At 40.8% G+C, this 15,186-nt stretch overlaps 1 long non-coding RNA gene across 1 annotated transcript in view; it reads left to right on the forward strand.

Moving 5' to 3' along the window:
• LOC147913439 (uncharacterized) overlaps window positions 1–15,186 on the forward strand; it is a 47,686-nt gene that overhangs the window by 17,508 nt on the left and 14,992 nt on the right. The window contains exon 2 of the long non-coding RNA XR_015548719.1: window positions 2,599–2,752. This is a non-coding gene — a long non-coding RNA (uncharacterized LOC147913439). The remainder of the gene's footprint in view (window positions 1–2,598; window positions 2,753–15,186) is intronic.

A 15,186-nucleotide genomic window follows, 5' to 3' on the forward strand; every position in this document is an offset into this window, starting at 1 on the left:
TTTTAAAATTATAAAATGAAATGAAGCCAAAGGTAATGCATAACTAATGTAATGCATAACTCTGAAAGCCAAGTCATTCTAATTATAAGAAAAGAAGAAATATTTGGTTTATTTTGAAAGACCTTATTACTCAGAATACTCTTCATCATGTAAGTCACACAAATACAAAAGGCTAGGTCTGGCAAATTTCCTAAAATAAGCTAAAAAATTCTGAAGAGTTCCAGGTACCGGGGGGTCATCAGGAAAATGACTTTGTAGCCTCAAAGCACATACAAGAGCAGTCTGAGAGTGGGATATTCAGAATAAGGAGATGCTACTCTCCCAAGGAACAGTGTATTGAAAATGAGTACAATTTTTACTAATTTTAAGTAGTTTGTAGAATTTTAAGAGTGGTTTCCATTGGGCTTTCTGGTTTCCGGGCCAGACTTGCCCAGTTTGAAGAGAGGGACTATGCTTTTGGTGCTAGACAGAGTGGGCTGATGTGTTCTCCACTAGCAAAAATTTCAGGATATAAGAAATCTATGGGATTTTTAATTTCCCAGAGAAAGCCCAGCTTTGACCAAAGTTTGAATATCCAAAAGTCATAATTTGTTACTCACTATACCAAGTTCATGCCTTGCATGCTATATGTGGACTCTTCTGCTGAGCTCATCTAAATACCTATTTCCTAATAGCCTTCTGTTATTGGTTGAATTGAATCCCTCAAAAAGATATGTTGAAGTTCTAATCTCTGGTACAAGTGGATGCAAATCTATTTGGAAATAGAGTACATTGGCAGATGTAATCAAGTTAAGATGAGGTCATACTAGATTAGGGTGGCTCTAATTCCAGTGACTAGTGTCTTTATTAGAAGGCCTTGTGAAGACACAAGGACACAGAGACACATGGGGAGGACACCAAGAGGTGATGGAGGCAGAGACTGGAATGATCCAGTTGTAAGCCAAGGAATGCCAAGGATTGTTGGCAACCATCAGAAGCTAGAAGAGAGAGAGATTCTCCTTCAGAGCCTCCAGAAAGAACTAACCTTGCTGACACTTTGATTTTGGACTTCTGGCCTCCATAAACTGTAAGAGACTACATTTCTGTTGTTTTAAGCCACGCAGTTTGTGGTAACTTATTAAGGCCTTCCTAGGAAACTAATACACCTTCTACTAGAGATTGCTTCAAAATTAGATCTCTGTTTTTTGCTTTAAGTTGGTTTTCATTTCCAGCAAAATCCTCAGAAGGAATTATTATTGTTATTGCTCTCAGGAAAAGTTGAGCCCTCTTATATAATTGCTCACAAACCAGTAAGATCATGGATACACACTCTCTGTTCTTATGCCAACACACACATAGGGTGTGGATGCTAGAGCCCAAAGAAGAAAGTGTGGGCCAACCACTCAGACTGATTTCTACTACACTTACAAGTCCTCCTGCCTCGGATCACCAATGCATAATACATTGTATAGAGACATTTCTCACCACCACAGATCTGTGCAATTATTATATACTCATGGTGTACTATGTATCAATGTATATCATCAATATTCACAAAAAAAAGGCTAAGACAGCTACCGAGGTTCAAATTGGCAAAACAAAGTTCACTCCTTTAAAATTTTTTATTAACCTCCACTCTGTTCATTATTAGAACTTGGTTTGCATATTTATCTTGGGGACTCCGGGATATACCAATCTGTCCGTTCCCAGGATCTTATTTGAATATGTGGCCTGGAGCTTGTAGGGAGGACATAACAAGAGGAATATATGAGTCTTTGCAAGTTCTTTAGATACCAGACCTGCAAAATTGGAGAAGGGGACAGACTCCACCCAGCAATAACGGGTTCAGGGTTCAGCTCTGCCTTGGAGAACAGCAGGAAGGTCCAAAGGTGGTTTGAACATGTGTCTCAAAAGAATGCTTCCTCAAAAGGCTCTTCCTGTCATCACTGGTGCCAAAGACTCAGCAAAGACACCTCTGTGGACCCAGATTTCCTCAATGAGGAGTCTGGAAATGGTCCCCATGTAGAGTGCAGACACCTTCCAAGTGGGCCCTGAACTCTGCCCTCAGTGACAGTTGCTCATTTCCAGTGCCATGTGGCATGTCCACATATCTCTCATCTTTTAAAAAAGAAATTTTCTTTTGGCCCAATCTCTCTTTTAATCAGGAAATCTCTCTCCTCCTTTCAAAGAGATTCTTCTTGAAAGAGAAGTCCATACTCCCCCATCTCTTGTTACTTCTCAAACCATGGCAATCTAGCTTTCCAAAACACTCTCATTCCATCATCCCACAAAAGCTCTCACCAGCATTGACAAAGCATCTCTAGTTACCAAACAAAAAGGGCAGTTTTAGTTGGGATCACTCTGGACCTTGCCGAGGTATTTCATCACTTTTCCCTGGACAATTTCTCCTCTCGTGGCTTTTGAAGCACCACTTCCCTCCATTCTGATGCTCATTTGTAATCTCCTTGCAAAGCCCCTCTTGTATTCTCTCTTTGATATTTGTGGCTGTGTAATTTCATCCTGACTCTCCTCTCTTTCTATAAACTCTTTCCAAGTGTTTCCATCTAAACCTACAACTTTAATCAAATCTAATTCAACTAACGACATCTCTCCCACTAGCTCCAGACTCACATGTCTCTAGCTGTCAGCTGGGCAAGTCCACAAGCATATCCAGCGTGCAACTCGAAAATCATCGTGCTCAAAACTGGTATCATCTCCCTCCACTTCCCACCTGATCCTTCTCCTGTGATTCCCATCTCAGGAACTGTTCCAGGTAATGGGGCTAAGGAAGTGAATGAAATAGCCAAGGCTCCTACCCTTATGGAGTTTTATTCTAGTTGGGGGAAATGAATAATAAATAAACTACTAAGCATGAAAAACATCAGGTGGGAGGAGGTGCTCAGAAAAAATGGAGCAGAGTGAGCAGATCGAGAGTGATAGAGAGGTGTGTTTTATATGGGTGCTGAGGGAAGGCCTCACTGATAAGATGATATCTGAGTGGAGAGCTGAAGCAAGTGAGGGATGGAGCCAGGTGAGCATCAAGGAGAAGACACCTCCAGGCAGAGGAAGAAGCCAATGCAGAGATCCTGAAGGCAGAGCATCTCAGGCTGGTTTCACTGGAAGACTAAGGAGTTCGGGGTGGCATGAATGGTCAGAGACACAGCACAAAGCCACATGATGTGAGACCTCATAAACTAGAGCAGGGACTTTGAATTTTATTTTTATTGACACCAGAAGCCATTGTAGATATGATCTGACTTGTTTTAAAACTATAATTCTGCCTGCCATGTGGAGAAGCGACTCAGGGAGTTTACATAGGGTCCAATCAGAAGATAGAAATCACCCTAGGTATTTCAGGATGACCCCGATTGGAGCAAAAAAGGAAAAAGAGAGTTTTTCCTTCTTCCTCTTACTTTCCAGTATCTCTCTGCTGTGCCCCCATTGTGAGAACCAGCAGGAAGCCAGGAGGCAAAGGAGAAGGGCAGTTTGTGCAAAGAACAGTCCAGAGAGCAGCTTGTATCACTTAGAGATTAAACAAAATGCAAATCCAAGAGACATCCACTAACAGTGGCTTAAATAAGTAAGGATTGGGTTTTTTTCAATAGAAAGAAATGTGGGGGTGAGTGGCTGTGCACAGTGATTCAGTTATTTAATGGAGTCAGAGCATGCGTCTTAGAGATTCCCTGGGCTGCTACAGTTCCAGGCATCATATTCAGAGCACCTAGAAGGAAGAAGGGATGGCATCAGCTCCCAGAGACCGTTAATCATAATTCTTCTAACTTCTCATTGACCACAACAATGTCAAACGGCCACCCCAAGCTGCAAAGAAGACTGGGGAAGCAAGTACTGGTTTTCTTGCTTCTCTAGTGGATGTTGGCAAGGAAACGAGGTGTGAGACACCAGTGTTGAGATAGACAGTAGTGACCACCATATGGTCTAAGGGGAGTAAGCTTTTGAATCTAAGAGTAGAGAATGCTGTGAATGACTCAATGAACAAGGTTACTGAAAGATACTTCTTGAGTAAAAGAAGCTTCTACTTGGCTCTGTCCAGTGCAGTAGACTCTAGCAGCCACATGTGGCTAGTGAGCACTTGAAATGTAGCTAGTCTGAATTGAGGTGTGCTGTAAGTGTAAAGTACACACCAGCTCCCAAATTTGTAATACAAAAAAAAAAAAATTTAAATATCTCATCAGTAATTTCTTCTGTTGATTACATGTTGAAATGATATTTTGGATATATTATAAAAATTGATTTCACTTGTTTCTTTTTACTTTGTTTAATGTGACTGCTAAAGAATTGTAAATTAGGGGCCGGCCCCGTGGCTTGGCGGTTAAGTGCACGCGCTCGCTGCTGGCGGCCCGGGTTCGGATCCCGGGTGTGCACCAACACACCGCTTCTCCGGCCATGCTGAGGCCGCGTCCCACGTACAGCAACTAGAAGGATGTGCAGCTATGACATACAACTATCTACTGGGGCTTTGGGGGGAAAAAAAGAAAAAAAGAATTGTAAATTACGTATATGCTCACATTATGTCTCTATTGGGTAGCGTTGCTCCAGATTATTGAATGACCCTTTCTTTCTCTAAGGAGAGGCCCCAATTTCTTGCCTCTAAGCCAATTTCTCCTCTCTTGAGGACGCTGGTTGTCATGGTTTTCTAAACTGGGGAGATCTCACCAGAAGTGCATCTCCCGTGATCTTTGTTGGTCCAATAGCTCAAAAAGCTATTTTCTAGTGATGGCTTTAAAAAAACCCAAATTCTTTTCATAAGAAACTAGCCACAACCACTGTATATAGTTCATGCTGAAGTAAATAAGAACAATTATAAAAATGATTAATTTAAGGAAAAGATTAATACCCCGAGGCTGTCAAATGAGATGATTTGAATAAGTATTGGGAGAGGGATTCCAATTTAACTTAGTCCTTTACTTAATCCTTAACTTTTTTTTCATTGGATACAAGGAATCATGAAATTCTAATTTGCTACAAGCTTCTCCATGACTGTGCATTAAAAAATTTCCTCAGTGACTCTGGTGAGAAAATGGATGAGTTGGAACATTAAATCTATAGTCAACCTGTGGTAGGCAGAATAACGGCCCCCATCCCCAAAGATGTCCATGTCTTAATCCCCAGAACCTGTTAATATGTTACCTTATATGGCAAAGGAACTTTACAGGTATGATTAAATTCATGACTTTGAGATGAGGAGATTATCCTGGATTATTTGGGTAAACCCAATCTAATCTCATAGGTCCTTAAAGCAGAGACTTTTCCCAATTGGAATCAGAGGGAGATGTGATTACAGAAAAAGGGACCAAGTGATGCAACATTGATGGCTTTGAAGATGGAGGGAGGGGCCATCAGCCAAGGAATGTGTGTGACCTCTTGAATCTGGAAAATGGGTTCTCCAGGAGAGCCTCCAGAGATGAACACAGCCCTGTGACACCTTTATTTTAGCCCAGTATGACCCATGTCACACTTCTAACCTCCAGAACTGTAAAATAATAGATTTGTGTTGTTTTAAGACACTAAGTTTGTCTTAGTAATTTGTTCTAGCAGCTATAGGAAACTAATATACGACCCAAAGAAGATCAACATTAAAACAATAATGAAAACATTGATTTCTGAGAATATCATTACCCATAAAACTTTTTACCCTCATGAAATTCTCACCAGCCTCCCTGCCAGCTATCAGAAGCTAGAAGTAATAGAGCAACCAGTTTATGAGAAATTATTCTAATGTGATGCTCTTCTTGTCTATTATAACCTCCCCCCACGAACACACAAACACACACAAAAAGCCTCATTAACATTTCCCAGAGGATTAAAAGCAAATTTCCCTCTCATGTTGTTCACTCTTTTCAAATAATATATAGCACTAAGGTTAGGGAGAAGAGTATTTTTTTATTCTCTTGTTTATATCTTATTTTTACTAGCTTATAATTGGCTTCTTTTGCCTTGTAATTTTTCTTAGTTACTTACTTTTCAGCAGTCGTTCTATCCATCCCCCTCAATTGTAGTGTACTTAAACTACCAGGCCTTGCTCAACATCTTTTGTCTGTGTAAGAAAATATGTCTGTGCAAGAGAATTTTGCTGTCAGCCAAAGGAAAAAAAAAAAACCTTCTATCCACTTTGTATTTAGACTAAATGAAGTTGAACAAAGTCATAAATGATGAAATACTACCCGCTTCATAAGCAAGAGTTTATTTGAAAATTCAGCTATGTGCTGACAATAAGAATACACAGAACTGGGAAAACATCATCAGGGGAAAAATGGTAAGGAGATATCCATCTGTTATCAAAGTTTCCTTCAGGATTCCACTTTCAGATCTGTAGGAAGACATGAGAAGACTATCTCTTACTAATGTCCCTGAACGTCCTTAAGTCTTCCAGTCATTAAATGGGCCCAGATCGAACAAATTAAAGCCCATGCATATAACTGTGGGGATTCCAGCACACTCTCCTACAATTCCGAGGAGTCCCAGAACAACTCCTGCTACTATTTGCCCCTCCATCATGTCTGACACTCTGAATCTACCTCCTGATGCTGCTTTAGGTCTCTTTGATCTGCCTTGTTTCTCTCACAAAACATGACCCACTAACACAAGGCTATAGTGTATGAGGGATTAGGATTGTTAAAAACAAGACAAAAGGCCCAAAATGGAGTCTCTTATGCTAAGCCCCCACATCACCAAATTGAGACTTAATTACAGTTTCGGCTCTCCCAGAAATGGACTTTTAAACCAGTCAGTCAGAAAGCACCTGATCAGGGGCTGGCCCATTGGCCTAGTGGTTAAGTTCATGTGCTCTGCATCGGAGGACCAGGGTTCGTGGGTTCGGTCGCAGGCGCCGACCTCCGCACCACTCATGTTACTGCGGCGTCCCATATATAAAGTGGAGGAAGACTGGCACAGATGTTAGCTCAGTGACAATCTTCCTCAAGCAAAAAGAGGAAGATTGGCAACAGATGTTAGCTCAGGGCCAATCTTCCTCACAAAAAAAAAAAAAAAGGAAGCACTTGATCAGCACTAGTTAGGTAATCTGCCTGATAGACCCTTGCCATCCCCTAAAGGAAAGTTTCCCTGCATTAACCAACCCACTTTTTTGTCTAATATAATCTCTGTGTTCCCACTCCCTTCTGCCTATAAAAGTCTCTCATTTTGTCTAGCTCCTAGGAGCTCCTTTCTATCTGCTAGATCGGAAGCTGCTCGATTTGAATCGATTTTTGCTCAAATAAACTCTTAAAATTTTTAATACGCCTCAGTTTATCTTTTATCAGTTCTAAAGCAAATAATTTGAACAGGCAGAATCAGACAGCACTGATCCTGAAGTTGATCCACCACTCCCTGCCCCAGGGACTCTCTCGCTGACTGTCTCTCCTCTAGCCTCCCATTCTTCCGTCACGTCACTTCAGCCCATTGCCTCCCTGTCTTCCCTAAGTTCCAGGGATCTCAAACCCACTCCTTCTGGAGCCCGGTCAAAGGAAGCCCACATAGCAGTTGTCATCTTAGGTCATTCTCTCCGTCGCCGGGGACGACACTATTTCAGTTGGTCATGAAGAGTAGTTTAGTTTGCTTAGTCACTTCCAGACTGGTCCAGGCCTTTTCGTTTTATAACCAAAGGGCCCTCTAGTAGTTTATCTAAGCAAAAGCATAAAATTTTCCACGAGGTGAATTCTGCTCTCCCTACAGAATAAAAATGTGGCTAGTCAGTTGAGGTTTTTCTTTAATAATAATATTTTTCTCCCCACTGCAATCTAGGATATATTTTTTCATCTATTTTTGTTGTATAAGCCCACAGATAGTTGCACTACCATGGGATATTGGTTTTTACAAAATGCTATTGCAGCACGTTGGAAAGTGGCCCTGCCCATTAGGCAGGGTACGAAAGGGCTTTTAAGAGGGAGAAAGCATTGGGTTAGATACTAATTGCATGTTACGCCCTGGGATGATGCCAAAAAGGGAAATTCAAAATGAAATTTTCCTCTGCTCCAGCAAAACATAAATGGAAATGGCAACTTCCGAGTGTATCCATAATTTCTTAATTTCCCTTTACAGTTCAGGTCTGTTTTCTCAAAATGTATGCAGTCTAGAGACCAATGGATTAGAATAACCTGTGTTTGTTAAAAATATACATTCCTATCCAGGGTCTCCCTGTCTAAATGAATCAGAATATTCAGCAGGGAGACCAAGGAATGTGCATTTTTAAAGCTGCAATGTGATTTTTATGGTCGGCTAGGCTTAAGAACCATATCCAGAGTAAAATAGCTTCAACACATAGATTAAACCATTGAGCATTCCAGTAAGCATATGGTATTCTGGAATCCCTTGCATTAATAGTTTCCTAGAATAAAAAATAGGGGTCAAAATAAAGAGTAACTTGAGGCTGGCCTGGTGGCCTAGTCGTTGAGTTTGTGTGCTCCACTTCGGTGGTCCGTGGTTCACAAGTTTGGATCCCAGGCGCGGACCTACATACTGCTTGTCAAGCCATGCTGTGGTGGCATCCCACATACAAAATGGAGGAAGATCAGCTAGATGTTAGCTCAGGGCCAATCTTCCTCACAGAAAGCAAGCAAGCAAGCAAGAAAGAAAGAAAGAGTAACTTTACAGTGGAGACACTTGACAAATACTTCCTCAGCCAGGTGATCAAGGGTAACATCAACAGTGATAAATTATATTGATATTATGTACCTTGATATGATATGATATGATATGATGAAAACAGCACTTTACCTCCGTAGTCTTCCCCCCAAACCCATAACCTCAGTCTAATCATGAGAAAAACAGCAGACAAATCTCAATTGAGAACAGTCTACAAAATCCTGACCAGTTATCCTCCAAACTGTTAAGGTCATAAAAAACAAGAAAAACTTGAGAACTGTCCCAGCCGAGAGGAGCCTCAGTAATCACACTACTGAATGTAATGTGATTTCCTGGATGGGATCTTGGAACAGAAAAAAGACATTAGGGAAAAACTAAAGAAAGCTAAAGAAAGCATGGACTTTAGTTAATAAATTCTATTTAATTTTATATATAATATATTATATAAATAATTTTATATTTAAGTTTATATTTAATATATTAACATTGGTTCACCAACTGTGACAAATGCATCATATTAATGTAAAATGCTAATAACAGGGGAAGTTGGGTGTGGAATTATGGAAACTCTCTGTACTATCTTCACAGCTTTCCTATAAATCTAAACCAGTTCTAAAATTAACAGTTCATTTAAAACATTTTTTATAATTTTATTTATTTATTTTTCCCCCAAAGCCCCAGCAGATAGTTGTATGTCATAGCTGCACGTCCTTCTAGTTGCTGTGTGTGGGACGCAGCCTCAGCATGGCCAGAGAAGCAGTACGTCCGTGCGTGCCCGGGATCCGAACCCGGGCTGCCAGTAGTGGAGCGCGTGCACTTAACCGCTAAGCCATGGGGCCAGCCCTAAAACATTTTTTAAAATGCGAGTCAAAGCAAAGAAGATTGATCTATGCTGGTGTTCTTCCCATTGTCTCTAAAAAGCAACTACCTAGCCCCTCAATCAAAACTCCATTCCACACAGGTTAATATCATTAAGATGAGACAATTGATTAAATGAGTGACATCAAAGTGTATATAACCAATACGTTTAATTCTTCTATATTGTTTACACACAAGGCTCCCATGTTGTATAATTCTAGAAGGTTCTATTCACACAAAGTTGGAGTAAGGGAAAATCATTCCTATAGAACTGTGGGGGAGGAAAGACTTTCCCTCTACCGTCGTAGGTCCAATAGCTGGGTCGCTGAAATAAACTGACAACAGGTAGATTAACAGGAGAAAAGGTTTACAAATTTATTAACTTTTAGTTTTACATGTATGGAGGCATCACGGGAAAAAAAATACTCAAAAAAATGGTGATATTTGAGAGTTTATATACTATCTTAATGGGGGAGAGGGGTGATGTAGGACACTTAAAGGAGAGTAAATGATTTTTAGGAAAGTTAATGGGCCCTTAGAAGAATAGGTGGGAGATATGACAGTTTGTGACAAAGCTTGTAAGAGTGCGGTGTCCACTTCTAGCCTCCTTTCCTGTCATAAGAGCTAATCTTCCCTGGTTGATGAAACTCGTGGAGAGAGCATTTATGACAAGTGAATTCCTTTTGGAGGATCTGTCTTTAGGCAGATAAGAGGAGTTCAGAGAAAGCCTCTCCCTGCATTTGCTGTTTTTTAAGTGCCTTTAGTTCAAAATAATCAACATACCAAAGCAAAATATTTTGGGGTGGCATGTCCTGAACTCCTTCAGAACACAATGTGAATATCTCTGGAATTGTTCTAACTGTTGGCCTGTTCTACACATTACAAGTAGAAATTATCAATCCAATTGAGCCTCTAGTGGGTAAAATGTACAGATAGGATAGATGCATTTATGTAGGTAGCCAGTGGTGCCCCATATTTATTCTTCAAGTGACTCTACCAAGAGTAAAATAAAGAGCCAGCCCCCAATGTATCTGATCCCTACACCACTAATCTTTACTTATGAATGAAAACTCTATTCACCTTCTCAAGCGAGAAGACACTGCTTCTCTCCATCAGTGGTTATCCACTGCTCTCTTTCCTCCTCACTGCCTTTTAGATAACTCACTCTCCTCCAACTGAGATTCCACTTCTCACCACTCAGATCAATTTTTTTCAATTTTTTTTTGTGTGTGTGGTAAGGAAGATCAGCCCTGAGCTAACATCCATGCTAATCCTCCTCTTTTTGCTGAGGAAGACCGGCCCTGAGCTAACATCTATTGCCAATCCTCCTCCTTTTTTTTTTTTTTCCCCAAAGCCCCCAGCAGATAGTTGTATGTCATAGCTGCACATCCTTCTAGTTGCTGTATGTGGGACGCGGCCTCAGCATGGCAGGAGAAGTGGTGCGTCAGTGTGCGCCGCGCCGGGGATCCGAACCCGGGCCGCCAGTAGCGGAGCGGGCGCACTTAACCGCTAAGCCACGGGGCCGGCCCTCACCACTCAGATCAAAATGGGAAGAGGAGAGAGGGAAGGGAGAAAAGCCCTTGAGGATCTTGTTCCTTCCAATCCCCAGTCCATCTGTGGTACCAAGCACTTATTGGCTTGCTTGCAAGAACCTGTTGTGAAATTTACAGAAGTTTTTAAACTGGTTATTAAACTATTAGTAGCTTTAAATCATCATGGTGGGAGTACTTATACTTGAAAATCAGAAAACACTACAAATCGGGACTTGTTGTTTTCCAGCATTACCCGCTACGCCTTATTTCATAAATGTATCTACAGGCCTCAGAGCCTTGCTCCTCCTCTTTCTGTAAAGCCCTGTGGGGGTTTTCCTCTGAAATAGAGAAGACAGGTTTTTTTGATCCTTAAAGACCCATTGCCTTGGGAAACAACCCTAGCTCCATTGTCTTGGGAAACAACCCTAGCTCCATTGTCTTGGTCAAGGTATTTTGGTCTCAAGAAACTGAGTCCCAGTCATAATAACTCAAATAAAGAGATAAGAGCTGGGACAGTCACTGAAAAGACAGAAGAATCTCAGATAAACCAAGGCGAGAAGTACACAGTCTGACATTAGCGTACACTGGAAACCCAACAGGTCTCCACTACTGGGAGTCACCCGATTGGCTGGTCTATGGCATAATCAGCCACAGGCTGGGAAATCTCTTGGTAAGTACAGCTGCCAGTACAGGGCCAAGGTTCACACAGGCTGGCACAGTGAAACATGGCCAGCGCATCTTCCTGTAAGATTTATGGCTTGCTGTCTTTCCCTACTGGGTCTGGATGGAAATAGACTCCCTATTTTCATTTAACTGTTTGCAATGACATTCACAAGATGCATCAAAAAGCTGAGTTCTTACTTAAGAGGTAGGAGAGAAACTATCAAAGTATACAATTCTCCTTAACAGATCAGGAAAGATTAGAAACTGGAGAGATTTCATTTCAACGATTATGTGGCCCCTGGTATGTGACAATGCGGTTAGACAGTCATGATAAAGGGTTAATCAAGGATCAGTCTTCCAGGAACTCATCACTTAATGGGAAGCTCATGATCTAATTGGACATAAAGGATAATAACAGTCGAGTTTGTAGCATGCTGTAGATCAAGCCCTGGGAGCCTCAGAAACACCAGGCTAAGTTCAGAGGTTACCCTGCAGATGGCTCTTGTCTTTCAGGGCTCCTTGTTGTCCCCTGACTTCTCATTCTCATTCTCTCTCTGGTCCAGAAGAGCCACTTTCTGCTTCAGTAGAGATTGTAAGCATCATAACTTTCAAAGACAGCCAGTGGAAGGTGGAGGGAAGTGTGGTCCCCAATTTCACTTTTTTTTTTTTTAAAGATTTTATTTATTTTATTTTTTCCCCCCAAAGCCCCAGTGGACAGCTGTGTGTCGTAGCTGCACATCCTTCTAGTTGCTGTACGTGGGACTCGGCCTCAGGATGAACGGAGAAGTGGTGCCTCGATGCGCACCCGGGATCCGAACCCGGGCCGCCAGCATCGCAGCGCGCACACTCAACCACCAAGCCACAGGGCCGGCCCCCCAATTTCACTTTTAAGAAAAATGCGTTTCTGGCTCCCTAAATGGAGGGTCTAAAAACATCCCAGACAAAGATCATTACAAATGGTGGCTGGATATTCTAGTACTATTCAAATCGAATTACTTTTCATGGATAGTAGGATTAATAAGACTCCTTGGGCTGCTTGTGGAACCTAATACCTAACATTGTTACTCTGGGAAAATACACTTCAAGTTAAACCATCCAATATGAGCTGGGCTTTTGGAACTAAATGCATCCATCCCAGATGGCAGACCTAGGATTGTTGATCAGAGTTCAAGTTCAACTCCACTGACTTCCCTTCCTCACCTTGGAAGTACACCTGCAATTTAAGAGAAACAAGAAGTTAACTCTGAGCAGGGGATCATAAGTTATTGTGGCAAATTGATTGAATTCTTGACTGGAGACTTCTCAAATGTAGAGGGCTTCCTCTACACATATGGATATATTTCTGTTTTTATTTTCACTCTTCAGTTGTAAGAGTAAAGGAAATCTTGAAGAGCATGGCTGTGAAAATTATGGATTTACAGTCAATCTTTTCGGTGTCTAACACTCCAAGAATAATGTTCTAAGCACTTTTCATTGATGAAAGCAGCTCTGTGGAAACAAACTTCCATCATCGAAGTTGTGATTACACCACATTGCTGTCTCCCTCTAGAACCTGCTGAGCTCTTTTTATGTTTGGGTTATGAACACAAGCAACCAGCTGCTCCTAATCCCTAAATTACAGAGTGTAGGGAAAATAAGAAATAAACAGGGCAAGGAGTCACTCCATGTATTCATTCAATTGCTATTGTCACTCACAAACATTTATCGAGCACCACTATTTGCTAGGCACCGTAGTTTGGCCCTGGGGATATACTGGTATGCAAAAAAGATATGTTCCCTGCTAACAGTCCTAAAGAAGTAACAACTAACATTTATATAGTGCTTACTAGTTTCAGGGTTGTTCTAAGCATTTTCTTATATTAAACTCATTTAATTAACCTTATGAAGTAGGGACTGTTATTATTTCCAATTTAGAGAAGAGGAAACTGAGGCATACAGAGTTAAAAATGGTAATCACATCATCTCACTAGTGAATACATAATTTCAAACCAATCATCTAAGGTCTCTGAAGGAAAGTAACACTGATGATTCATTTCAAGCAGTGGATCCTGGGATGATAGATGATTCCTTGAACAGGTCTGTGGTGAAGGGCAGATCCAAAAGATGTGTTATTATGCAGGTGGCTTGAGTGCTCAAAAAAGAGCAGTCTTAAAGATAGGGGCATTGTCTCTCAGATTTAGAATGTTAAAACTCCATTCTGTGTCTCTGTCATCACCCTATGATGTAATGTCATGAGTCTTGGTCTTCTTGGAAAAACATCTCCTACAAGATTGATGTCTGAATGAAATTTCAGTCATTTTCAGATACTGTTGTAAAAAATGTTCTCTGTAGAGAATTTCATATCATCAGAGATGCCAATCAATACATTTGAGTTTTGTCCCGAAGCAATGACGGGTGAGTACGCCTCCACCTGGTAACCCAATGGCATGCATTGGTAACACGTTAAGTGGATCAAGAGTTCTAATCTGGCCATGGGGGAAACAGTTTTTCCTCATTAGAGCTAATTAGTAGTTTTGTCTCATCAGCACTGTGCTCTCCTCAACCAAACTTACTGGACAAGCTCAAATGCTATTAGTTTCAATGGCAGAGTCCACCTCTCTGAAGAGATGTGGATAGCATTAGCTTACAATTAACATCACTTTGCTGTGTTTTTATGATTTCAAAAGATGGAAACAACATAAGTGTTCAAAATAGGGAAATGGCTAAGTAATTAGGACACAATCGTTTGAAATGTATGCATTCATTAAAAATGATAATAGACTACATAAAAATGTTACCATTAAAGTGCTAATATAAAGATTTTGTAGAAACATAATTTGTGATTTGAACTAATTGGGAAAAAATAGGGTTTAAAACTGTGTGAACTACATTTATAACTAAATGAAGGAACGAAGTACCAAAGACTAGAAAGTCACAAAAAATAAAAAGAGGTCAAGATTGTATCAGAGTGAAGAAATTATGACATTTCCTACATCTTTCTAGCTTTCTGCAATGGCTTTTGTCTTTTTAAATTGAAAGGAAAAAATGTAATGTTTATTTGCTATTTTAAAATGTCAAAGGCCTTGGTTTACTGCTAACTGCTCTTGTCAAAGTTCAGAAACGCAAACCATACCACGTCTAGAGGTATAAATCCACAGAGTTGGCATGTCCTCCCTTATCAAAATGGAAATCCAAAAAAAAAAAACTCCATCCGCATAGCTCCAGAGCACAGAAAATCACATGGTGAATTTGCTTAGTAAGACATACACAGCCATTTTTCAGTTGGGTTCTGGAATAATGCATATTTGTCTCCAGTCTTAAACACGTCTGATGCTTCTCTTGTTAAAGAAGATAAGATCTTGTCAGGATGTTTCTGTCCTCCCAGGCTGCTTCTACCCCCGAAGCCCTGCAATTCAGGGCTATCTGTGTTACAGAGAGCGCAGATATGGGTGCTACCCCTCAGGCTCGTCCCCAGTCAATATCTCACCTCCCTGGGGAAGGGTATGAAGGAACTAGCAATTCTGAGTCTCTGTTACACCCATATTTATACACTTGATGCAGATAGTTAATGCTATTC

This window comes from Ceratotherium simum, chromosome 27 (genome assembly GCF_057802395.1).
Source record: "Ceratotherium simum simum isolate JZ-2026a chromosome 27, ASM5780239v1, whole genome shotgun sequence".
Taxonomy (NCBI): domain Eukaryota; kingdom Metazoa; phylum Chordata; class Mammalia; order Perissodactyla; family Rhinocerotidae; genus Ceratotherium; species Ceratotherium simum.